Source organism: Muscardinus avellanarius, assembly GCF_963383645.1.
Source record: "Muscardinus avellanarius genome assembly, chromosome: 17".
NCBI lineage: Eukaryota > Metazoa > Chordata > Mammalia > Rodentia > Gliridae > Muscardinus > Muscardinus avellanarius.
The window spans coordinates 35,917,985-35,945,272 of NC_137803.1; positions in this window are offsets into that span (position 1 = coordinate 35,917,985).

The window sequence follows — 27,288 nt, forward strand, 5'->3', positions numbered from 1 at the left end:
TTTGCCTTTGAAAGTTTGTGGTGTAGGCCTAGTAACTATTTGGAAATAGAAGCAAGAGACCTGCACCAGAAAGGAGCAAAGGTCAGCTCTGAAAAAAAAAAAATTTTGCTAAATGTGGGGGCCTATGGAGGCAGAGTCCAAGATATGTTCTACCCAGGAATAATAAGAGTGCTTTGTGTCTGTATAGTCTTATTGTATCAGAGGAGCTCAAAGTGTTTATAAAATGAGAGTTAACACTGATTAATTAACCCATCTGGCCATCCCCTCTCTGTGGCTCTAAAAATTAAGCAGTAGTTTCCTCATTACAGACATTTCTAATTTCATTTATTACACTAATTAAGCATCCTTTGTGTCTTAATTAAATGCACAAATGTTGGGGCATAACACCCATCTCCCCTAGAATGAGAAATATTCACCTACAAGCTGAAAGGATAAACTTGATGTGCTTAATGACACTTTAAATGATAAAGAATTGAACACTGTTCTAAAGGAAGAAAGAAGAAATAGATATGAGAATTTTGATATTTCTGAACCACATAAAGAATGAAAATATTCACATATATATATATATATACATCAAGAAATATTTACTAAGGGTCTATTATGTACAAAGAGCTGCAGTGATGAAAATAAAGATGACAGATAAGCATCGCCCACCCTAAAGCTCATCTTCTGGAGGAGGAAGTGCTAATTTCATTATTGTATTTATGTCCCCAAACACATTCCAGAAATATATGAGGCAGCTTATAAGCTAATGTGATCAAATAAAACAAATGAAGAAATGAAGACCTCTGGGGGCAGAAGGAGCTAATTTAAAAATATTTAAACCCTCTAGAGCCAGAAGGGAGAATATATGAAAAGTGTGGAAGAGTTGGAATCAACAGTTCCAAATCTGGATGCTTTATGAGTGTTTAATTGAATTATTCTCTTACGGTTATATTGGGTCACATTTATCAAGATTTCAGCAATTACTGGTTTTTGTGAGATTAGCCTGCTATAATGTGCATAAAATAACTGTCCTTGGTCCTGAACTCTGCAGGAAATCAGAGAACCAGTGCATCTTATTCAGCCAAGATGTTGTATTTAGAATCACAGGACCTGCTTTAACATGGGAATCTTTGCACAATGACTATCTTGAGCTCTTCATCCCCTACATACTTCAAGGACCAGAAGTGTAGAAATTTCCTGATTGCTTAAGAAAAATGTAAAACTAAGTGCCTAGACAAGACCTGATTACATAAAAATACTTGTTTTCCATGAGATCCTCATTTGATTTAGATCATGACTATACTCCACACCCATCATCTCAATAGATTTTGAAAGGGTGGTGTGATTTGAGAATAGGAAAGAAGAATCTGATAATTCTTGGTTTACTATATCTGGACTGTCCTTTTGGTTTCCTCCTTTGAAGAAGCCTATAATAAATCAGCTCTATCTAGGAAGGAAAGGGTAAATAAAGTACTAAATATCTAGGAGAGCATAATAAGATACCAATGGAGCCACATTTCTAAATAAAATTTTCTAGTCTGTTATAACATATAAAGTTGGAGCCGGGCATGTTGGGTGCACGCTTGTAATCCCCGCGCTTGGGAGGCTGAGACAGGAGTATCACACAGGTTTGAAGCCAGTCTCCGCTACTTAGTGAGGCTCTCAGCAACTTAGTGAGACCCTGTTTCCAAATAAAATATAAAATAGTTCTGGGAGTATAGCCCAGAGGTAGAAAAGACCCTGGATTCAACCCCAGTACCAACAATAAAATCATATAAAGTTGGTAGTTTTATTTTATGTGTCTTATCCCTATGAATGGCTTTGGATAGTAATGGGTAATAAATGATCCCAATACTTCCTGATTACTCAGAAAAGCTGAAATGGAAGGGTAGGAGATGAAGAAGACTAAGGTTGATTAATGGAGGAACTACATCCGAATATATGTAAAAGTATGAAGGTAGCATGGTCAACCTGGACACTCATTGTTTGGAGGGTAGAAAGGGAAGTGGTGAGGTAGAGAACAACAAGCACACATATGCCATTTTAAATATGATCCACATAAAAATAATACATTTAAAAATAAATAAAAATTAAAAATAAATAGTAAAAAGCAAAATCCATCTTAAATTAATGTATTATATAGTGATAAAATATAATGTTTCAAAGGGAAAACATTTTATATTTTATTTCAGCTGTTATTTATCGCAATTTTTTCCTATTTCTGAATCTTCTGTTATTTCCACTCTTGTCTAACTGGATGTATCCTTCAGGTCATATCTATTCCCAATTGCATTTGTGAGGTATCTGACTACTTGAAGATCATCATATCCAGGATTGTTTCCAAACTTTTAAACCCTTTTCATCATTCCTTATATAGCTTATTTTTATTTCTAAAATAAAAAAATATTTTTCTCAAATTTTTTCTAAGAATCTACTCTGCTTACACTTCTAATTCAGACAGACATGAAAACATGTACTCTTTCCTTTATCTTACCTTGTATATAAAGGAAAAAAATTGTTTCCTTCTCACCTACTAATGTAGCTTCAGTAGTAGAGAGATGACAATATCAATCTTCCTTGGTAATGATGTGAATCAATCCAAACTCAGATACAGCTTGCCAACAAAGGAACATTTTTATTGAGGTTAATTAATGCTAACTTTTGAGTTTTTGAAGGCAAGTATATATTATTTTGATTTTAGGTGCATACAAAAAGTCATCTAAAAATAATACTCTCAGAGTTGCATCACCATTAGTATCTTCTGGAACTTAAATAAGATAATAAAGGAAACAAAAATGATTGAATTAGTCTTGTGTGAGGGCACATTGCAAAGATGAATGCATTGTAATGTTGACCATTTGAGGAGGTATTGAACATACGTTGAGAACCTACATTTCTGAGGTAGATGCCCCATGAGAAGAGTTAGGAGTAATGTGCTCTGAATTTTAAAGTATTCAGCAATGAACTCAGTAGAAGATGTAGGAACAGTTTTAAGTTATTAGAATTAAAGTCACCTTGCGGTATTATATACAGATTACGTGTTTTTATATAATTATAATTTTTCAAATCAGTTGGGTAAGTATCCACAGTAACAACTGCAACATTATGCTAAGGCTATGCTTAGTGTCTGTCCATAAGCAGTTTTCATACACAGTTGTAGTATTAACATTCTCATCAACAATGAATGAGAGGCTCTATTGCTCCTAATCCTCACCAGCACTTTTTTTTATTGGTGCATTGTATCCATACATCTTTTTTTTTTTTTTGGTGGTACTTGGGTTATTGGAAGCCCTTCTACCTCCGGGCTACACTCCCAGGCCTATTTTATACGTTTTACTTGGAAACAGGGTCTCTTAAGCCAGTGTGGCTGGCTTCGAACCTGAGCGATCCTCCTGTCTCCGCCTCCCAAGTGTGGGGATTACAAGTGTGCACCGCCACGCCTGGCTGTATACATACATCTTAATGGAGTATAAGATGGTGGAGGCCTATTTATACACTTCACCCAATTAGCCCTTATCCAATTCCTGCCCCATTCCCTCCCCTTCTCTCCTTTCTTGTTTGGCTTAGTGATTGATATTAATATGTTTGTTAATGTACATCATGAACATTAGAGAATTTCCCTCTTCCCTCCTCCCATCCCCTCAGTCAGGTCGCTTTATTTGCTCATCTATATTATCTCATCCTTTATCTAGAATTCCTCCTATAACCCATTTTCTCCCTAGCATTCACATATTAGGGAGAGAATCCAATTTCTTATATTTTGTGACTGATTAATCTCACTGAGCATAATATTCTCCAGTTCTATCCATTTCCCTGTAAATGATGTAATTGTTTTTCTTTATGGCTGAGTAAAATTCCATTGTGTACATATCCCATAGTTCCTTAATCCATCCATCTGTTGATGAACATCTTGGCTGGTTCCATAGTTTGGCACTTGTGAATTGTGCAACTAAAACATAGATACACATGTATTAGTTTGGTAGTTTGTTTTTCTTTCTTTGGGGTAGATAACCAGAAGTGGTATTGCTGGATCATATGGTAAGTTTATTCCCATTCTTCTGAGGATTCCTCATACTGTTTTCCAAAGTAGTTGCACTAATTTGCAATCCCACCAACAATGGTAGAGTTTTCACTTCTCCACATCCTCATCAGCATTTGTTGTTTGTGTTTTGAATGTTTGCCATTCTAACTGGAGTTAGGTGGAATCTCAGGGTAGTTTTGATTTGCATCTTTCTGATTGCTAATAATGTTGAGCATTTTTTCACAGGTTTATTGACTATTTAAATTTCTTCTTTTTTGAAGTGTCTATTTAGCTTACTTGCCCATTTTCAATTGGGTTGTTTTCTTAATGCTGAGTTTCTTGAGGTCTCTGTATATTCTAGATATTAGTCCTCTATTGGAGGAGTGCTCATTTCTCATAGACATACAAAAATCAATTCTTAAATTCATTTGGGAATTTACAAAATACTCAGAATAGAACATAAACATTCAACAACTATGGGACAATATGAAACATCCTAACTTACAAATAAAAGGCATTGAAGAAGGGATGGAGGCACAGACCATGTGTATTTGTAATTTCTTCAGATCAATAATTTCAGAAAAATACCAAATATGGAAAAAGACTTGGATATCCATGTGTTCCCAAGATATGAAACCTATAATGAGAATAATATTTAAAAAGTTTTATTATAAGGGTCCAGAATATGATTGAATGAATTAAGGAAAGAAGGAACATAGGAAATAAGGAAGGAATTAACAATTTTTATTTAATAATTTATTTAACAATGGGTCATAGGATGAACTCTAGACAAAGAAGGAGATTCTATAGATGAGCAAATAAGATGACCTGAGAGAATGGGAGGAGGGAAGAAGGAAATTCTCTAATCAACATGATGTACTTTAAAAAACATATCAATAGCTGGGCATGGTGGCACATGCTTGTAATTCCTGCCCTTGGGAGGCGGAGACAGGAGGATCACTCAGGTTTGAAGCCAGCCACGCTGGCTCAAGAGACCCTGTTTCCAAATAAAAAAATATAAAAATTAGGTCTGGGAGTGTATCCCAGAGGTAGAAGGGCTTCCAGGAACCCCAGTACCACACACACACACACACACACACACACACACACACACACAAATAAATACATAAATAAATAAATAGATAAATACATAACATATAAATATCAATCACCAAGCCAAATATAAGAAGGAGGGAGAGGGAGGAAATGGGGGTAGAAACTGGGTAAGGGCCAATTGAGTGATATGTGCATGTATGTCTCCACCATCTTTCATCCCATTAATATGTATGAATACAATGCACCAATAAAAATTTTTTAAAAAGAAAAAATTCCAGAACTCGAATAAACAAATTTCTGAACAAGTGAAAATTTATTTGCAGAAGAATTCATACATCTTTAAAATCTTTAACTGACGGTATACACTACTAGGCAGCCTCAATGCAGGCAAATGCCAACACCAGCCCATGCCTTGCTTCACAAGTGAGTCATCTCTGAAATAAGTGGTTGAGAGACAGCTGCAGATTTCTGAGTTGGGCTTTTCCTGCAACCAGAAGAAGCACAAGGAGTTCATGTTTCAGTGGTTCTCCTTCATTGAGCAGATGCTTTCACATAAGAAGATATTTAAATCCAGTTGGTTATAATTTACATTGTATTAGTCCAAATAAAAACATATGCATTATCAAAAGTAAAATTAAATGATCATAAAGTTAATTAGCTACTTTGTTGTTATCATTTAGTTTATTGTTTTAATTGTACCAGTGCAAATTAGCAAAAAACTTAATTTGCTGAGAAATAATGTATTCATTTTGACCATAATGTGTTCATATATTCAGATAGACATCATTTAAATAACAACAGTACTAAGATTGGCTTAGGTTTTGCTTTAGATTTAGAAACCATAAAAGACTTCAATGATCTCTTTTCACAGGGCACAGAGAATAAACTTTTTATTTAAATAACTTGTTTAAGGTGATTTTGGGGCTCTGACATTTCTTACTTCAAAGACATAAGGTGTTACTCTTATCTATCAGCACATGGGAGTTGAAAACAATATTTTTGTGGTACTCACTAATGAACATCAATAACATATGTCAGTGAGGTATTGCTTGAAGTGAGAATAATATTATATAATAATGAATGAGATTAACAAATTGGCCTTTTGATTTCAGGCCTTTGGTTCAGATTTTAAACAGTGATTAAATTAAGACAATACTTTTACATGTGCCTCTTTTATTATCCCTACTATGTAACTTTCTACTTTTCAAACAACCCTATCTTTTAAATCAAATGTGTCATTCAAGCACTACCTTTGTTTAGAACTTCATTGCTATTTATTCTTTATTAAAGTCTTCTTCCTACCCAATATTATAAAGCATAGATTCTGGTAAACACTGGCAGTGCATGGTCATTTAACAAGAATATACTGATCAATCACTATGAACAAGGTATTGTGGATGGACTGTAAAAACTAATATTCTCTGCTGTGAAACCATGTTTTCTAATTGATTTATGTGCTACATTGGTCTTCTAATTTCCTTGAGGAAGCATATATTCTCTGTTGCCATAACACTTACCAGAGGGATGAGTTCAGCTAGGAATCTGATTGATTAATTCTGTCTTCCTTGTCTATAGCCTGTTAAATATCGGTGGCACTTCCACACATCTCAACATGGAGGCCAATTAAACGTCAGTGATAAATTATATCTCTTCTTGATTTCTTTTATCTCAGAAATAGCTTTCCACTTAATCTGTTGACTTCTGTTTCCCACTCTGGATTTTGCCATCCCTATCCCTTGACTTTATACTGAGGCTCTAACATCTGCTTCTTTTTATCTCTCAGTTTCAGCCTTTTTTAAAAGTGTTCTTTTGTTCTTTATTGACTGTGTTTTCTCCACTATGTTCTTGATGTTTCCAAAGTTATCTTATTGATTTCTTTAGTTATATTGCTATTTGGGAGACTCAAACTATAATATTCCCATTTAGATGATGAACCCTCATTGGTAATTTTATTCTAATAATGTCTACATTATTGTAATAAACCAGAACTGAAAGATCCAAATGTGTCAGAAAGGAAGAACAAGGGATATAAGTATATATTAAGTCCATTATTTTATTAATCTGTATTCTAGGTAGTATATTAACAGCAAAAAAACCCAGAAAATTATTTGTAAGAAATTCTAGGATGAAGAATCTGAACTAGACAATGTTTTGCAAAAAAAAAAAATTTGAAAATGTGTATTGGAGTTAAATTGCAAAACCACCTAACTTTTCCTTACTTGGGGTGTATTTCCATCCTAGTGACTTCCCCCATTATCTTCATCTTGCAAGCTGGCTCTGTGGAACTTGAAGAAGAAATTGAGAAATTAGTGAATTATTTGAAATGTGTTTTGCTAACACTTTTCCTTTCAGGTTTGTGGAAAAGTAAATGTAATTCTTACCCTGACTCACAGTCTCACATTCATTCCTTGTTTTCAGAACAGTAGTTAATAGCTACAATGCAATCAATAATGCTTTACCCTGTATAGCATCTCCCATCCAGGCAATATTGCAAACTGCTTTTTTCTTTAAATAATACAGTAACCAAGTTAAATAATAAATAATAAATAGCCCAGAGAGAAGAAAAAAATGTATGTTGTATACAAAGAAGGAAAAATTGGCCTCTCTATACGATTTGAAAGGAAGTTAGGAGTTTATGAGGTAGAGGTCCAGGAAGATCATATATCATGAGAATAACTGCTCTCTGTTTTCAAGCTTTCTGGAATCATCCTAATTTTATGAAGGCTGTTTTGAAATGTCACCATAAGATGATGAGGTTTTCAGGGAATATGAGAATTTGCCAATAAAGTAACATGATATTACACTGTGGTAAGAGAAATGGGCCTCAATTTTAACTCTAAATTTTCAGTATAGAATATAATTTTATGAAATATATTATCAAATTGGGTAGAAATCTCCTGCATGAAAAAATATATTTAGGACCAAGAGATCTGATGAATATATTAGAAAATGGACCAAATAATAAATTTTAATATGCCTCCATACTTATGCACGATTATTTAAAATAGCAGACTCTAACCTGTTTAGGGTATTCTGTTTGTTAAATCAGCCTAAAGAGCAGAACCCTACTTTATAAGGAAGTCCTCTTTGAAAGGAAGCTCCTGGAAAGGGGAAGTTGTCCTCTCATTTCTAGTTTTCTATCCCCATCCATATCATTTCCTTTGAGGACTTGCTGTTGAACTTGATATGATTGCTATAGTTTTCATGTTATTTGCCATTACTTTCCATAGAGTGTTTAGCGCATAGTAATTGTTCAATGACTTTTCACCTAATGATAAATCATCCATAAATTATAGAATTCAAATCTAGTAAGTGACAAGACTATGCAATCCAGAGAATGGAAGCAGAAATTTTACCAGAGGATCTTGCTTTTTTTTTTTTGTGGTACTGGGGTTCCTGGAAGCCCTTCTACCTCCGGGCTACACTCCCAGACCTATTTTATATTTTTGAAACAGGGTCTCTTACGCCAGGGCAGCTGGCTTTGAACCTGCGCGATCCTCCTATCTCCACTTCCCAAGCGCGGGGATTACAAGCGTGCGCCACCACGCCGGCAGGATCTTGCATTTTAAAAAAGCAATATACTGGTTAAAGGGCACTGGGTGGCCACAATAAGCTCATAGAAAGAAAATTTCCATCTGTTCTGTGGCTGATTAGGTAAAAATTTCTTGTATATTTTGAAATCCTGAGTTTTGGACTTAGCAAAGGAATTAGTGAAATAGCTGAGCTATTTGAAATTATTTTATATCATCTGTGAAACATTAGATATAAGTAAAATGTATGGTTTTCTCTCTTCCTTACTCAAGGAAGATTGCCTGGAGTTTATATCGCCTGTGTATTGTCTTTTTCACTTATCTTAGAGTCTAAAACAAAAAGACAAAAACACCTAACATTCACAATTCTTAAGTTGTGTATGCAACAGTTGAGTTTAAGGTAAACATAAAATAATTTGGCCATTAAAGTTGGATACTCAATTTCAGGATGCCCTGGAGGAGGAAATTCTACTGTATTTAACTCAGTGATAGACAGTACTTATTTGTTCTGACTCTCAATGCAATGGCGGTGAACAAAATCAGTTTCTTTCCCTGTGTAAGGTCAAGCTTCATTCCATTCCAAAAAGTGAAGGTCTCTCCCACTCAGTTTTAAGCTCTAAAGATCAAGATCATGCCTGAAGGATCATAATGCATAAGATTCTGCTATGTTTATTGAGTACTTTTAAGCCATAGAACATATAATGTGCATCGACTAAGCTAACCGAATGAATAAATGCATGAATGAATGAAGTAAATAAACCTAGGCATCAGTCAGCTATGTTATCTTCTTCAGGACTTTCAGGAGCATAAAAAAATATTCACACAGTTCATTATTCCCTGTTATTCTCAATTCTCTTCTCATTGTGCCTATTGTACTACTGTCGGGTAAGCACAGGGAAAGGGCAATCTCCAGGAAGCCTATATGCAAAAGGTGAATGATCATCATATCTGTCAATCATCAGTGAACTATATGTACACAGGAAGCAGCTAGGCAGTTAACACTTAAAGGTTATGTGAGAGACACAAGTGTTCCGAGCATTCGAAATAGAGAAATCTTATGCAGGTCCTAGGTATTGGCTAAGAATTAGGTTTCACTGAAGGTGGGTTCAAATGCAGTATCAATGTTTTTTCAGCTGTTACCTTGTTTGCTACTCAAATCTTATCCTTATCCTCATCCACAAAAGCAAACATGGTACACAGTGGGCTAAATGTTTAAGGTGGTATGAAAACCACTGAGTTAGCTTGGGTAGGGTACTTTGAAAGTCATAAGCACTAGCATGTATGGTTATTACTATTTGAAGAGACTTTAAGAAGGGCTGCTAGGGTGTTGAATATACAGAAAGACGGCAGGCTTGTACTGAAAGCACAAACAATCCCTGAAGGTTAGATATAAACCTTTCCCTGTATAGAATTTAGGACTGGGGTGTCCTAATAGGGGCTGAAGTGGAATATGCTATGCAGACAGTGACATTTATGGGGGATTGTGCCTTTATTTTTAAATCTACCTGCTCTCCCAAACCTGTCAACTATAAATCTGCCCAGTGGAAGGCAGCCTCATTTGATATTCAGGAGGCCACTTTCTGTCCCATTGGTTAGAACATGAGCTCACTATTACTTAGTGAAGAAATTGCTCTGAACCCTTTATCAGTTCTGGTTATTCAATCCAGCGCTATTCAAACATAAATGCAGAAGAGAAATAGTGGATTTTCTATCCTTGAATAGGTGTTTTGTCACAAGCCCAAACCTATGGCAGAACAGTTAAAATGATTTTCCAAATCCATGCTGGGATTTTCCATTAGAATTCATTTCCTCCTCATAAGAATGACTACCAATTCAGATAGAAGTAGCTGAAAACGTCCCCCCAAACAAGAAAAATTTACCTGCAGCCTGAAACTACAATAATTTATTTTAGAATAAAAATAGGAAGCTTCTATATATAGATGAACTTTCAAAGCAAAAAGATTTCTCTGTGGCTTAATAAGTAATATTTTCTGAAATAAATATGTTTGATATTCATAAGAGACCACAAAGAGAAGTATGTGTGCATGTGAGTTTCCGTGTGTATCTCTGAATGTGTGTGTGTTTCCGTGGTGGGGTGGGGTGGCATAGAAAGGAGGAAAAAGGACACACTCAGCAGTTTCTGAATTCTAGTGGTTTTTAAAAAGTAGATTATAATCACTTGTGATTGTTTGTGAACATTCTGCTCAGCATATGATCATGTAACAGTATATGATCATCTAACAATTGTATAAGACTTAGTGGAAAAATGTTATAATATTACTAATAAAGGTATGTATATGTAAAAATAGCTGTAGAGGCTATCTAATCAAAATCTTATGTTAATTGTTAAGTATCTCTGATTTCCTGCCTTCTTTCTGATGAAATCACTGAAGTAGCTTCTACTTTGTGGTCTCTATACTTACACAGGTTATTATTATTTTTTTGTGGGGGGTCTGGGGATGGAACCTAATGGCATTCAACCTCTGAGCTACAACCCCTGCTCTATTTTTTATTCTTTATTTTGAAACAGAATCTTACTAAGTTACGAAGGGCCTCACTAAGTAGCTAAGGCTGTCATTGAACCATGATCTTCCAGTCTCAGCCTCCCGAATGCTGGGATCACAAGCGTGTGCCACCATGCCAGTTTACACAGATTATTTTAAAGATCCTACGAAATATCACACAAAATATTTGTAAACTGATAACAGATAGTTAACTTTTAATGAATTATTATTACTGGGTATATCTTCATTCACTAAAATCCTAGCCAACAATGACACAAGCTTTGTCTCTAAAGGTTAAAATAAAGTAGGGCACAGTGGCATGAACTTTAAATCTAGTACTTGAGACTACGAGAAAGGATGATTATGCATTCTAGGCCAGTCCATGATAATTTAGAGAGATCATGTTTCAAAATAAAACACATAGCTTGAAACTATACTACAAAGTCATGGTAATATAAACAGCATGGTACTGGCACAAAAACAAACACATAGACCCATGGAGCAGAATAGAAGTCTCAGAAACAAATCTTCACACTTACAGCCAATTGGTTTTTGACAAAGGGGCCAAAAACATGCATTGGAGAAAAGATAGCCTGTTCAACAAATGGTGTTGGCAAAACTGGTTAACCATAAGCAGAAAAAATGTAAATAAACCCCACTTTCTCATTCTGCATAAGAGTTAATTTAAGATGAATCAAAGACTTGAAACTTAGACTACAGATCTTGCAGCTACTTGAAGAAGGTTTAGGTCCAATGATTCAACACATAGGCACTGGTAAAAATTTTCTCAACAAGACCCCAAAGGCATATGAAATTAAAAGTAGGATCAATATGTAGAATTGCATTAAACTGAAGAGCTTATTGCAGCAAAAGAAACCATCGAGAACCTCAAAAGAGAGCCAAAAGAATAGGAAAAGATTTTTACCAGATACTCCTTCAATAGAGGGCTAATATCTCGAATATACAGAGAACACACACACACACACACAAACTCACCACTAAGAAAATGTTATTGTTTTCTTCAAATAAAAAATGGGCTAGTGAACTAAATACATACTTCACAAAAGAAGAAATTAAAATGGTCAATAAACCGGGCATGGTGGCGCACGCTTGTAATCCCTGTGCTTGGGAGGAGGAGACAGGAGGATCATGCAGGTTCAAAGCCAGCCACTCTGGCTTAAGAGACCCTGTTCCAAATAAAAATATAAAAAAAAATAGGTCTGGGAGTGTAGCCTGGAGGTAGAAGGGCTTCCAGGAACCCCAGTACCACCAAAATAAATAAATAAATAAATAAATAAATAAATAAATAAATAAATAAATAAAATGGCCAATAAATGTATGAAAAAAAATGCTCAACATCATTAGCAATGAGAGAAATGCAAATCAAAACTACCCTGAGGTTTAACCTAACCCCAATTAGGGGGAAGTAGAAGAGCGAAGAAATGAGGATTGAGGAAGTAAACAGTTCAAGCAATGCTATTGGCAAACACGATGGTATTACTACCATTCTCAATAACATGTACAGGAAACTGGGGAGATGCAGAAGGAAACACACCAAGTGTTGTGTATACATATGTTTCTGTCATTATCAACCTCAGTATGATGTATAATTATAATGCATTGATAAAAAGCATATATTTAAAAATATTTTATTGGTGCATTGTAGTAATGCATCTTAATGGGGTACACGATGGTAGAGGCATACACGCGCATATCACTTATTTAGCCCTTCTATTATGCTGAGTCAGATTAGTCAGTCACAAAAAGTAAAATATCAGGTGCTTTTTTTAATAAGCAGAAGCTAGGGAGAAAAATGTCCATGGAAAGAACTCTGGATAAAGAAAGGGAAACCACAGATGAGCAAATAAGGTGGTCTAAATGTATGTTTCTAAAATGCAAACAAATAAAAATGATAACAAATGCTGGTGAGGGTGTGGACAAGTGGGATCTCTAATACATTGCTGGTGGGATTGCAAATTAGTGGAACCCCTCCGGAACACTGTATGGAGGATCCTCAGAAGAATGGGAATGTACATTCTGCTAAGTGAGATTAGTCAGTTACAAAGAGTAAAAAAATTGAATGCTCTTCCTAATCTCTAGAAGCTAGGGAGAAAAAGGTCATAGAAGGAGAAACGATAGATGAACAAATAAGGTGACCTACCTGAGGGGGATGAGAGAGGAAAATAGGGAAATTCCCTAATGTACATTCATAAACATATCAAAGTCAATCAGTAAACCAAACATGAGAATGAGGGAGGGGAGATAAAACAGGATGGGAATTGGGGAAGAACTACATGAGTGATGTGTGCATGTCTACCTCTTCCATCTTGTACCCCAGTAAGATGTATGACTACTATGCACCAATAAAAAATTTTAAAAAGGTCTGGAGTGGTGGAGCATGCTTGTAATCCCAGCATTTGGGAGGCCAAGACAGGAGGATCACAGTTTGCAGACAGCCTCAGTTACTTAGTGAGGCCCTTTGAGATTCAGTGAGACCCTGTTTCAAAAAAATCTTTTCTTTTTTGGTGGTACTGGGGCTCTTGGAAGCCCTTCTATATCCGGGCTACACTCCCAGACCTATTTTATTTTTGGAAACAGAGTCTCCTAAACCAGCGCGGCTGGCTTCGAACCTGCGCAATCCTCCTGTCTCCGCCTCCCAAGCACGGGGATTACAAGCGTGCGCCACCACACCCGGCTCAAAAATTTTTAAAAAACTAAAAAAAAGTAGGGCTGGGGGTGTAGCTCAGAGGTACAATGCCTCTGGGTTCCATCACCAGTACCACAATTTTTTTTAATTTAAAAAATAAAATATAAAAAATATAGCAAGAGATGTGTGCATACATAAATGTATCACTTTGAGTCTCATTATTTAGTTACAATGCATCAAAAATTATAAAAGAAAACAAATAAAAATAAAATAGGGCTTGAAGTATAGCTAAAAGGTAGAATGTCCCTGAGATTGCCTCTGACAACCCCCGCTTTCTCGTATCTGTACCCTTATATGGTGTCATTCCATAATGGACCATATTGGTCTGTATGACCAGTGGATTGTGATTGAAGAAATGGTATATGACTTCTGAGGTTAAGTCAGAAAACACATTGAGTCTTTAAGTGTGTACTTTTTGAGGTCCCAGAGCTTGGGAGCAAGACATGAAAGTTTTTATAAAAAAGAGGATAACAGCCAGCATGTTCTGAGGCATTAATAGGTATCACCTAATTAAGTTCTTACATCATATTGTATAGGAAAAATGAAACTCATAGTATGTTTCTCTGTGCTTCTCTGTTCTCTTTTTAGATCCTTACATTGGCCTTATTTAAGGACACAAAGAGAGTTATCTATTCAGAATCATGACCATTTCTATTAAAGCCTGCCCAGTTGCTGAGGAGTGAAGTCTAGGTTATAGCATCTTATCTTTTTCTTTCTTTCAAAATGTTTTTTCTTTTTTGATGTGTAAAAACTCTAAACAAAAATAAAGTATCATATATTATGGACACAAGAGTTGTATTACAGCCGGGAATGGTGGCACATGCTTGTAATCCCAGTACTTGGGAGGCTGAGGCAGGAGGACCGCAGGATCGAAGCCAGACTCAACAGCTTAATGAGGCTCTTGGCAACTTAGTGAGACCCTTTTTCCAAATAAAACATAAAAATAGGTCTGGGGATGTGTCCAGGAAGTAGAAGGCATATGGGTTCTATCTCTAGTACCACACACACACACACACACAAAAAAAAAAGTTGTATTACTTTAAAGGATATTTGTTCTAATATGGATGTCAAAGTATCAGATAAGGTTATGTATGAGTAGACATATGACCTTCCCCAAAGAATGCCTACTTTAGGATAATTCTAAGATAAAAAAGATAAAACAATAATGTGGCATGCTTTGGAATATAGATACACACACACACACACACACACACACACACACACATACACACACAGCCACTATTCTCTCATTTGTGATAGGAAGGGTGGTATAAATCTGTGTGAGCAGAAGATTTATTGTATAGATAGAGGATGGGACATACTTCAAAGTGGAGTGTTTCAGGAGGTGCCTCTTCAAACTTCATTTCTCAATTAAATGGGGATAGGAGAATTATGGACATTAATCCTCTTTGAGCTGAGACAGGGATTAAAACAAAAACATGTTTCACCTCGTCACTAACCCTAGGAATCCACAAGACCTGAGCTGCTCAGATCAGATTTATTTTGAGAGCTCACTGAAGTATTTAAGCTCCCCTTGATTAGATGTTATAATGATGAGACAAAGAAGTACAATGAGCTAAATTTTGCTGAGGGCTTGATGACATTACCAACTTGCTTTATTCTTAAACATGTGGCAGTTTCATTAATTTATTCATTTTAATTTGGAAAATTATTTGCTCTAGAAAAAAGAGTTACATGAGGACTAATGTTCAATTTGTTTTTCGTGTTCTTTAAATGCTAATGATATGTATTAGTTTAGAGGGCCTGCCCTCTCGCTGATTCCCGGTCTTATGATATATGATATAATTACAATGGCAATTGATCTTTGACCGAAACGTTGGTAAAATGGAATGGAAGTCGCTTTTCATGTGCCAAGGTTACAGTTAAGGACACAAGGAGTTTTCCTCGGCTTGAAGATTGGCTTACAGAGCTCTGTCTAACCCCAATATTGATTGCTTGCCTTTTACAGCCATCACGTTCTCCTACCTGAATATCAGGACAGAGGTGAGAGATCAAAAATGACTCATCATAAGAAGACAGTTGGTCAGGCAATAGCTGGGAGAGATCAGAGGCACGTGCAAAATTTTTCAACATGGTTTAGCTTTGGAGGCTCAAGAAAATATGGTGCAGGCCTTACTACAGGTAAGAATGACTAGGAGATTTTTAGACACAAAATGTGACTAAAGACCCAAGTCAGGAGGCTGAACTCTGTTCTGTTACTAGACCTTTCTGAGCCTCTGTTTCTTTAGTGTTAAAATAGAGTTAATGATAAATGAGCTACATCCCTGAGAAGATTTATAAAGATTTAATTTATGTTACATGAGAAAAGATGGAAGATGACATCTAGGTAACTTTTTCTCCCATTTCAGGCCAGCTTTAAAACAAATGGAATTGCATCAGTAAAATAGTAGAAACCTTCTAGCAGAGTAAACTGTAAACGTTTTAAGTTTTAGAAGGGTTGGGATTTGTCAAATATTTACATCTAAGGGTTAATATTTTTTGTCAATTGCTTGTGTAATATCTGCTTTAGTAGGGGACCTTTGGAAACACACAGCCTCTCAGGGGAATGGACTTGGGAAATTGGGGAGTGAGGTTCAGTGGACTCTATTGATAGCAGAACCTGGTGTGAGGCCAATTAGTGATTCAGTGGATATGACACCTGTGTCTTTTCCTAATGGCATGTGACCTTGATTGAGGCATTCTAGCAGAGTAATCTGTATTGTTCTTTGAATATTGATTTGTCTAACTCAATCACCCATCATGAAGAGAAGTGAGTCACAAAGCTGTGGGTCTCTAGAATTGTTTATGAAACATACATACCTACTAACAAAACCCAAAATGTAAGGTGAGGCAAAAGAGCATTAATAGAAGTAGGATTTATTATCATAGAGCTTTTTATAGTATTGGCTGTTTATAAAAGAATACTACTGTAGTAAATAAATACCCAGATCTGATCTAAACCACTTCATTGAAGAATGCAAGAAGCCGAGTACAGTGTTGGCCTCTGTAAAACAAGGAAAAGATTCTGTCTTCAGAGATATACTCCATACACAAAAAGCATCACTTCTGAATACAGAATATAATGTGCCACACACACAAACACAATCATAGCAGAGTGGCCTCCAACTTTCTACCTGCTGCAAATAACTTTAGAAAAAACAAAACTCTCCAATATTGTGCTGATTTTGCCTCTATTCTACATTGAGGAAGAGCTTGAGAACAAGTTGAAGGTCACTTCAGATTTTCCAAATCAATGATTTATTTAGGAACGTAGTCATGGCTTAGAAATGCAGCTGCACACCCGAAAATGAAAGGAAATTGGAGATTTCTGCAACCCCAATGGGATCAGAGCAAGCAGCCCACATTAGTCAAGAGCCTGAGCCAGGATTTGGAAAGACATGCTACCGAACATTGAGTAAGCCGGTTTCGTTTGATTAGACAATGAATGCTTACTTAAGAATATTTGTGTTAATGCTTCCTCTGATTTAAGTAGGTTAGACCTGAGTTCCCAACTCCCACTCATCTGGTTTTCAACAAAAACCAATGCATAAGGGGAAATTAGTTATGGTTTATTTTAAAAAGTAAGGACTATAGTTGATAGGAGAAACATTTTAAAAAAAACTTTATGATAGACTCAGTCCTTCTGAATTTGTTCTATTGTTATCATAAAAATATTATTTTAATAGGTCCTAAAGCAGATTCTGACCATTTAGAAAGCACGTATTTATCACCTTCTTTATGATGGCTATATCAATATGTTTTTCTGGAAAACAGAAAAAAATTTTAAAAAGCATGTCAGAAATAGGTGAATATATCTGGAACACATATTCAATTAAATATCAAATACATAATTGTAAGTGATATGGAACATTTTATCAGAGATCATATTTTGTAAAATAACTGATATCCGTTTATTATTCAAAGATATTTTAGAAATAATGACACTGAAATTATTGGAATCAGTAATAATACAGATTCTGATATTAATAGCAAAATTAATAACTTCTACACATTTCTCTCTGCCAGAGGAATGTATTTGCTAAAGGTTATAAGTGAAAATGTCTATAAAAGATTCTGAGAAAAAAATATTTTTCTGTGAGAAAAATCTCAATAAAATACTGCTTTGCATCCATTTCTCTAGTATTTTAAATAAAATGTGCATATAAATGTTAGCCACTATATTGCCTAACATATGTAGAGATTGTAGTACAGGTTTATGAAACATTTACAATCTATTATTTTATTTAGAACTTTTGATATGGTTAATTCTAGATTAAATGCCTATCTTGGCCAAAAATTTTAAATCTTACCTGGGTTGCAAATAAGTATTAAAAATTCTGAATGTAATATTTGATGATGAGTATGAGCCCACTTTACTAATTTCAATGTTCTCATTTGTGGTTCTGGGATGCTATTTCATTTGGCTAACCACTTCAGTCAGTTCCTGACTCTTGCCAATGGCTTTCCTACAGCCCTATTTACCCCTGCATTCTTCCTCTCTAACATAGATATATAAATAATTCACTGAGAAGATAAATACAATTTAAAAGGGGTTAGAACTTAACCTAACTATGGATGACTGGTCCTGAATAAACCGATGTATCTGTAAATTTAAAAATTATGCAGAAAGCAATTAAACCATTTCAATTGAACCAAATATATACATGCAGCTGCCCAAGCAAAACAGGCAAATTAATTTAAATAATTATTAGTAAAGTGGCTAATCCATATGCAGCAGCATATGTGGCTAGCACCATACAAGACCTTCTGAAACATGCAACAGGAATGTGACATGATTCTATCCCCAAATATTTATAACTGGGTTTGTAAACAATACATGTGTTAGTAGAGTGGAGTGTACTACAATGCCAGGCAAGTGGCTCGAGCCTATCATTATCAGTACTTGGAAAGCTGAGGCAGGGGGATTTCAGGTTTGATAATAGCCTCAGAAATTTAGGGGAAAGTCTCTCAGGAGCCTAATAATGAGCTGTTTCAAAACAAAACAAGAAAAAGGGATGGGGTATAGCTAAGAGGTAAAATGTCCCTGGATTCAAACCCCAGTAACACACACTCCCGACACACACACACACACACACACACACACACACACACACTCACACACACGGCAATGAATAATAAAATTCAGGGTCATAGCAATAAAAACTTGAAGTATAAAAATAAAGAACAATGCACAAGGAAGATGAGAGAGCGGGATGGGAGATGGCAGCAAGTGTAGGTTCTGTATGCATGTATACTTCCATCACTCTGAACTTCATCATCATGTATGATAGCAATGAACCAATAAAAGAAATAATGGCAGTAGGGAAAAACAAAGAACTATGTTTGTATATATGTATACGCATAATAATATACACAGATATTCTTCTAGGAATTTTGCAGTAAACATTTGCTTTTTTTCTGGGTATTATCTCATATACTTACCTAGCTCATCTTTCTGGAAACACCAAACCGATTATTGGATTATCATTTATTCATGCCAAACTATTAAACTGCATTCTTTCCCAAAATAATGTAACTTTTGGTTGAAGAAAATTTCATGAAAGCAAAGGCTCAACGTTACAACTTGAAAATTGATGCATTTGCTTCCATTTGAGAAATACAGTCAGTTTACAAAAATAATGAAGTACACAGGAAAAAAAGTGAGAGGCTTAGAGTTTGATACTCTCCTTTTCCTTGTTAATAATTATGAATTAAATTCTTCTTTAGTGGTATATGGCTCCTCATTTCTTAATATAATGCCCCAGACTTTGGAATTTAGTTTGAGTAGAGGTTCTTTAATTTGCCACAAAGCCTTAATTCAAAAAATATTTGGATTTATAATTTTAGCTCTGGATCCTTATATTCATTAGAAATATCATGATCTATGAAGATTATTTAGCTGGTATATACTATTAGGATAAAATTACGTTTCCCTAGGTCAGTTTTTAGTCTTCTCAACTGCAGAATTTTTTTTAACATTTCTCCAGTAGATATATAGCATGATTTTTATTTCTAGCCCTAAATCCCAAAGGTTTTGTCTTTCCCAGGTTGTGATAGTTAATATTCATGTGTATGCATGTATGTGTGTGTGTGTGATATGAGAAAGAGAAAGAAAGAGAAGAGAGAGAGGAGATAAGAGACTTGTGATTGAACTAAATGTTCATTGTAGCTCATTCTACTGAGTTACACTTCAGCCCCATTTTACTTTGTTTTTCTTTTTTTTATTGGTGCTTAAAGTAGGAAGGGGGAGGGAATGTGGTGGGAATTGGGGAAGAAGTAAATGAGTGATGTGTGCATGCATTTACTTTAATTTTAAAACAGGGTCTCACTAAGTTACTGTGTGAAATCCTACTTGAAATCCTCCTGTCTCAGCATTTCAAGGACTGGGCTACAGGCATCTACCACTGTGCTTAGTATATAAATAGATTTAAGTGTTTTTCATGTGATTTATTATTTTTATTATTGTGATTTTAAGAGTAGAAAATAATATTAAATGTAAATGTCTCATGTCAAAATTACATATTTAAAATTGATAAGAAAACATTAAGTCAGTGAGAATGGAGTTACCACCAAATATTCGCATAGTTTCCAAAATAATACTTAGTATTAGGGAAAAAAAAAAACAACTCCAGCCTAATAATGAAATCAATGTTTCCTCAACTAGGACACCTGCATCTGTACAGATATAACCTATATTTTGTGTAGGGAATTGTAATAAAAACCCCAGAGAAGAGGGAACCCTTAAATATTTAAGACATATTTAACTGATGATGGCTGTCAAGTAAATTGAAGGTAAAAGGAAAAACAAAAGCCACACAAGAAGCAAGGATGATACTGCATTTATGCTCCTTAAATATTGAAAAAAACTATCTCCTAAATCTGTTAACAAAATTATAAAGTTATAAAGTTATAAATTTAGGAATAATACAGATAATGAATATTAAAATTAACATAATAGGTTGATGAGACAGAATGGCTTAAGCAGGGAGGTCAGTTCAGACATGGAGTTGCTAACACCTGATCTAGGTGCTGTAATAGGAATTTGTAATGGAAAACAAAAAAAAAAAAGAGGAAAACTTTGAGAAGTTCTTCCTTTCAAAGTTAAATCATGAGATTTTACTTGTGTGTATAAAATTGGAGAGAAAGCAAAACGAAACAAGATGATCCACAACTACCACTGCCACCAAAATTAAATACATTGATTCCTTACCTGGCTTTCACATTGCCTTTTAGGGGCATTAGTACGCAATCCCAGTCCCACAGTAATACTCATCCCTAGAATTTAGAATTCTAATGCTCTTTCCTCATACACTTTTTTGTTTCTTTAAGGGCATCTAAAGTTTGCAAGTACAGTTTTTCATTGTTAACATATCAAACTTTTTGATACCTAGACATTTAATTTAAAAAAAAAAAAAACACAATTCAATACTCTCCTGAGGAGACTGAGTGCTTTGCAAACATTCTCCCAGAGCAGCCCTCTGAGAAAGTCAGGCAAGCAATTCCCTCCCACCCCGGAACGTTAGCAAATAGAAAGTTACCTTTAATTCATCCTCGTGTCCTTTGAATAACTGTTTTGTTATTTCAATAAAGGTCAGAAGGCTTAATGCACAGAGAAAGGTTTGCTCAGGTTTTTTTCAAATGAACACAAATACAAACCCTGTTCGCTGGTAGCTTTCAGATACACAGTTACCTCCCCCAATGAGTTCTTGTGATTTTTAATCAGATAATGAAACCCAGAATATTCTCAGAAGAAGACGTAGTCTTATTTTTGTGCTGCATCTTCAGGATTTAACCCATCCCAGGAAGGCTAAATGAAAACATAAATAGTGATTCCACTTTATTTTATTTTTATTTTATTTTATTTTATTTTATTTTATTGTGGGTCTGGGAATAAAAACTGGAGGCATTCAACCTCTGATCTACACCCCCTGCCCTATTATTTTTTATTCTTTATTTTGAATCAGGGTCTTACTAAGTTGCAGAGGGCCTAAGTAGCTGAGGCTGTCCCTGAACTGCGATCCTCTGGTCTCAGCCTCCTGAATGCTGGAATTACAAGCAAGCTTACACCATGTCCAGCTGTGCTGCCACTTTAGAAGTTATTCTTCTATTTATTTTTTCATTTATTTTTTTCTCTTTTTTCTTTTCTTTTCTTTTCTTTCTTTCTTTTTCTTTTTTTTTTTTTTTTTTGGTGATATTGGGGATGGAACCCTTCTACCTCTGGGTTACACTCCCAGACCTATTTTTATATTTTTATTTCTTGAAACACGGTCTCTTAAGCCAGCAAGGCTGGATTTGAACCAGTGCGATCCTCCTGTCTCTGCCTCCCAAGCGCAGGGATTATAAGCGTGTGCCATAATGCCCGGCTATTCATTTAATTTTTATTTTTGCTACTGGAAATTGAACCCAGTGGCATTCTACCTCTATGCCATACCACCAGCTCTATTTTATATTATTACTTTGAAGCAGAGTCTTTCTAAGTTGCTAAAACTGGCCTTGAACCTGTAATTCTTCTCAGACTCCCAAGTACTGGGATTACAGGCACACACCTTCACAGGCAACTGAGTCACTTTTATATTTTTAAGATGAACCCACTAGTCAGAATTCCTTTTGAGATACTATAACTTGCTCTTCTCATAAGATAAAAACTTTCTTTGTAGAAAGACACACCAGCTCTATGTTAAGCTTCATACACTTGAGCAAACATATTTCTACTCTCTATATCCATTTTCTTATGCATATATTGAACCTGCCCTTTGTGACATGGTATTTATCCCACTCTTCCACTCTTACCTACTAGCAGATATTTATTCTCTAAGAACTAGTTGAGATGTGACATTTTTCCGATTACTCTAAAAATAGAACACTATTACTTAACTGGAATAAGTTACTATATATAATCAACAAGAATAATATAAATAATAGGAGCAATATGTATTTATTGATCATTTGTGGAATACCAATCTGGATTGAAAATGTTTGCCAATCACTGTTTTATGTTATCATAAATACATTCACAAACATATCAAAGCCAATCACTAAGCCAAAGATGAGAAAATGGGGGGAAGAAAACGAGGTGGGAATTGAGTAAGGAATAATTAAGTGATGTGCACATGTATACCTCCAGCATCTTGTACTCCATTAAGAGGTATGTCTACATTGCACCAATAAAAAATTTAAAAAATACACTATTAAGTGCATCTTTTTCATTTTCAATTCAATCAACTGAAAGAGATGATTATTAGTTGCTCTAGAATCAACTCCAAAAACCTACTGAGATGCTATAAGTGGCCCTATATGCCATCAGGGAGATGCAAATCAAAAGTACACTGAGATTCCATCTAACCCCAGTCAGAGTGGCAAGCATAAAGAAATCAAAAAACAACAAATGTTGGCAAGGATGTGGGGAAAGAAGAACTCTTTTACACTGTTGGCAAGAGTACAAACTAGTCCAGCCACTAAGGAGATAATTGTGGAGATTCCTTAGAAAAATGGAAATAAATCCACCATATGATCCGGCTCTACCCCTCCTGGGTATTTTTTCAGAGAGGTTGAAATCAGAGAACTACAGTAACATATGCATACCTATGTTTATAGAAGCATAATTTGTAATAGCCAAAATATGGAACCAACCTAGGTCTCCATTAGCAGATGAATGGATTGCAAAATTATGGGAAATACACACAACGGAATTCTACTCAACAATGAAGAACAAAATGTCATTTGCAAGAAGATGGAAAGACCTGGAGAACATTATGTTAAGAGAGATCAGCAAAGCACAGAAAGAGAAAAGACATGTTTTCTCTAATATGCCCTAATTCGAGAGTATTAGGGATACCAGAGCGACTCCAGATAATGGAGGGGAAACCTCAGCAAAGCTAGAAAGGAACGGTAGGGGAGAAAGAAGGCTGAGGTGGATTAACTGGAGGAGCTACATTAGGATATGTGTATAACTGTGAATGTAGCATGGTCAACCTGGCCACTCATTGTTGGGAGGGAGGGAAAGGCGAAATAGGGCGGCACCAAGCACTGTGTGAATGTATGCCGTTTTCAATATGATACACATAAAAATTAAAAGGGTTAAAAAACTTAAAAAACTAAAAAATTGAGGGTTATTCACGTTTTGGTTCTTTGCTCTTTCCATTAGTTATAAATAGTTAATGTCAATGAATTAGTTTCTGTTTCTATGTAACTGACATGGAATTATAAGTTTGGAGAATTAAGTAGCTTAATGTAAAATCTGTCACAACATAAAGGAAATTGATTTCTGATCTTAAAAGTGCTAAATCAAATAATATGGAGGATTGGATTATGAGTTTGGCCACAAAAGTTAAGACTACGGAATTGTAATTTCATTTTTGCTTTTGCTCTTTTAAGCCTTCAAGTACAGATCAAAGGCTTCTTCCCATGTTCATTTTTAATATGTTACTTCTTAGTCAAGCCTACTGCATTCCTAGATCTTCAACATCAGGACTCCCCTATGAGCTGACCTCAAAAGGGAATCTATGTATGATTTTCATATAGAAAAGCTCACAGTCAGAATTTCTTCCAGTCCTATTGACCCATGTCCAGAGTAGCTTTCATCGGTATTCAAGTTCCAAGGTTCAGAACTTAGAATCTCACCATAATGGACACAAGTCTACCCTAGCACTTAGTTTGAAGTTTTTAGGTGATCCAAGATCTCTGGTGAATCACTCACTACCTGCTCCCTCCTGTCTTTGAGAAGGGTAAAGTACTTTAAAAACAAACTAAAAGATATAAAACATTGTCTACATGATCCAAAGGTCATTACAATATCACAATTGGTTTCCATTAAAATAACGTATGGATCATTATTTTATTTTCCATGACTCTCTGAACTTTGTTAAATTAAAGATAATTGTGAATGTGCACATGAGACTAACTGTAGAACTCCATCAGTATATGTTAATGTTTTTAAATCACACTTTTGTTTCTCAGTCCATTTCACATTTTATCAATTAAAAAAATATTATAATATTATAAATATTATTAATTGGATCAAGAACTTTTATGGAAATATAATTAGATAGCCTAGCCATGGTTTACATTGTGTCCAAATTTTAAAAATTTACTAAATTTATTATTTTATATGGAGAATGATGAGTGTGTGTTTGTATGTATGTGTGAGTATGTATGTGTGTGTGAGTGTGTGTGTGTGTTGTATACAGATGAGAATGGTTGGTTCCATTGTTCCTCAACTTTGTAACAAAGACCAAAATATGAAACTAAACAAAAGAAGAAAAGAATAAAATTATAAGAAATTCTACTTAGAGTCCCCTTAGACGTAAATATTCAGTTAAAGTAAATTAATTAATTATATAATTAATGTGAATTAATTATATATTCAGTTACATATTCTGTTATGTATCAACTTAAACTGTCTTGTGGTTCAACAAGCAAAAGAGAACCCATTTTAAGGACTAGATCCCCAGTTCTTATGCCAAACTACAAACTGAAGCCTATATACCAAGTACAAGGATAAACTTCCTTGTCTCTCTGAATTACAACAAATTACAAATTACCTCATAGTCAGACTTTCACTCTCCTTCTACTATCTAATATGGAAACTAAATCTAGATGACTTTCTCTCAGATATTAAAGTTTAGTTTAGTACACATATTTTTTTTTCTAAAAAACATTTCCCTGATCATCCCTTACCTTCCGAAATATTCCCTTCTATTTTTCCATTGGACCCTATAGTTTCCTATTTTTGTTATATATGACCTTACAGCATTACTTATTACCATGTTTGTCTTCAGCAGCAAACCTCAAACCTAAGTTTTATAAATCAGATACTGTAGGATATTTTGTTCAGCACTGATTTCCTAGTGTCTAACCTCATATATATGATATATAGCAGATTCCCAGTGAGTATTTCTAGTCAGAATGAAAAAAATAAAATTGTACTAAACTATTAATCTTGAGCAGAGAATATGCTCGATCCATGTAGTATTTCCTTATGTATTAAAAGAGAAAGTGGAGCAAAGACTCCCTTTTCTAGGATATTTTGCTATTTATTTTATTCTATCCATAGCAGGGAATCAAAAGCCAGAAATTCTTCATTTTTCTCAGACTTCACCATGAAAAAGTTGGCTTGAAAACTTTGCTCCCAGGACCCTACACAATTTCTGATTCTTGTGTCTACTACTGGCCCATCTGCCAGTGGGTTTGCCCAACCATCTGGCTGAGTCACATTGTTTGAATCTTTGCTTCCAAGTCTCCTTAGAGCATTTCTCCTTGCTGTCCATTGTGCAGCCTCCCCACTTCCTTTCACTTCTCTTAACATCTGCTGCTGAAGTCTGCTTCTGCTGGTATTTGAGAACATCCTGAGCCTGCCCCTCCCCCAATGTGCAGTTTTGCAGGAACATTGCTTCCATCACTAAGTCTGCCTCAGGATGGTTCTTAAACATTTTTCCGGCCACTCCACTGTTTCTCAGAGAGGGTGTCTTTTCATTTCTGAAAGATTTCAGCAATATCCAAACCTTCCATTACACAAGTTCCACTAAGGTGAAGCAATGATGCAAGGCTTCCAACAACCATTCCCCAGCTCCCAGACACACATCACTCCACTTACTTTGAGTGACAGCATCAGTGAAGAGGGGAGGATTGGCTGAGCCCCAGAAAGGAAAGCTGGTACATGCTATCCTGGGGCCTCAATACAAAACAAGTAGCTCCAATGACATTTTCAAAACAATTATTGAGAGAAACAGCCCAAATATATTCTCTATAGATTTATTTCCAAATGAGTGAATACCAATAATACTCTTTTGTTAAGTATGAAAGTTTTATAAACAATAATGTTGACATTTTCCTTCACATATATAATTTATAATAATATTTATGTGATCTATACATACATACACACACAAACACAAACACAAACCTCGTGTGATGTAAAGCTCTTAAAAAAGAAAATATATACTTTCACACATTAATACTCAACGGAGTCATTCTTACTTTCGGAGAATCGCTGGATTATCAGAAATAAGTGGTTATTAGCACCTGTAATCTCGGTACTTGGGAGGCTGAGACAGGTTTGAAGTCAGCCTCAACCTTTTAGCAAGACCTTCAGAAACTTAGCAATACCCTGTTTCAAAATTTAAAAAATAAATATACTCATTGTTGAGAGGGGGGAAAGGGAAAGCAGGGGGGGAGGGACAAAGCACTGCCTGAATGTATGCCATTTTCAATATGATCTACATAAAAATAAAAAACTAAATTTTTAAAAAAATAAATAAAATAAAAAATAAATAAGGCTGAGGTGGATTGGAAGCATAATCTCCGTGCTTCGTGATCTGCTCATAATGCCCCTAACATGTTCATGATCTCATCATGGCAGAAATAGGCTTTCTTGTGTCTTTTGCATATACAATTATTAAAGTTTACCTTTAATTTTTGGAAATATGTGAGTTCAATATGGTTCTTCTGCATGACTTTTCACAATTCAAGTTGTTTGCAATATGC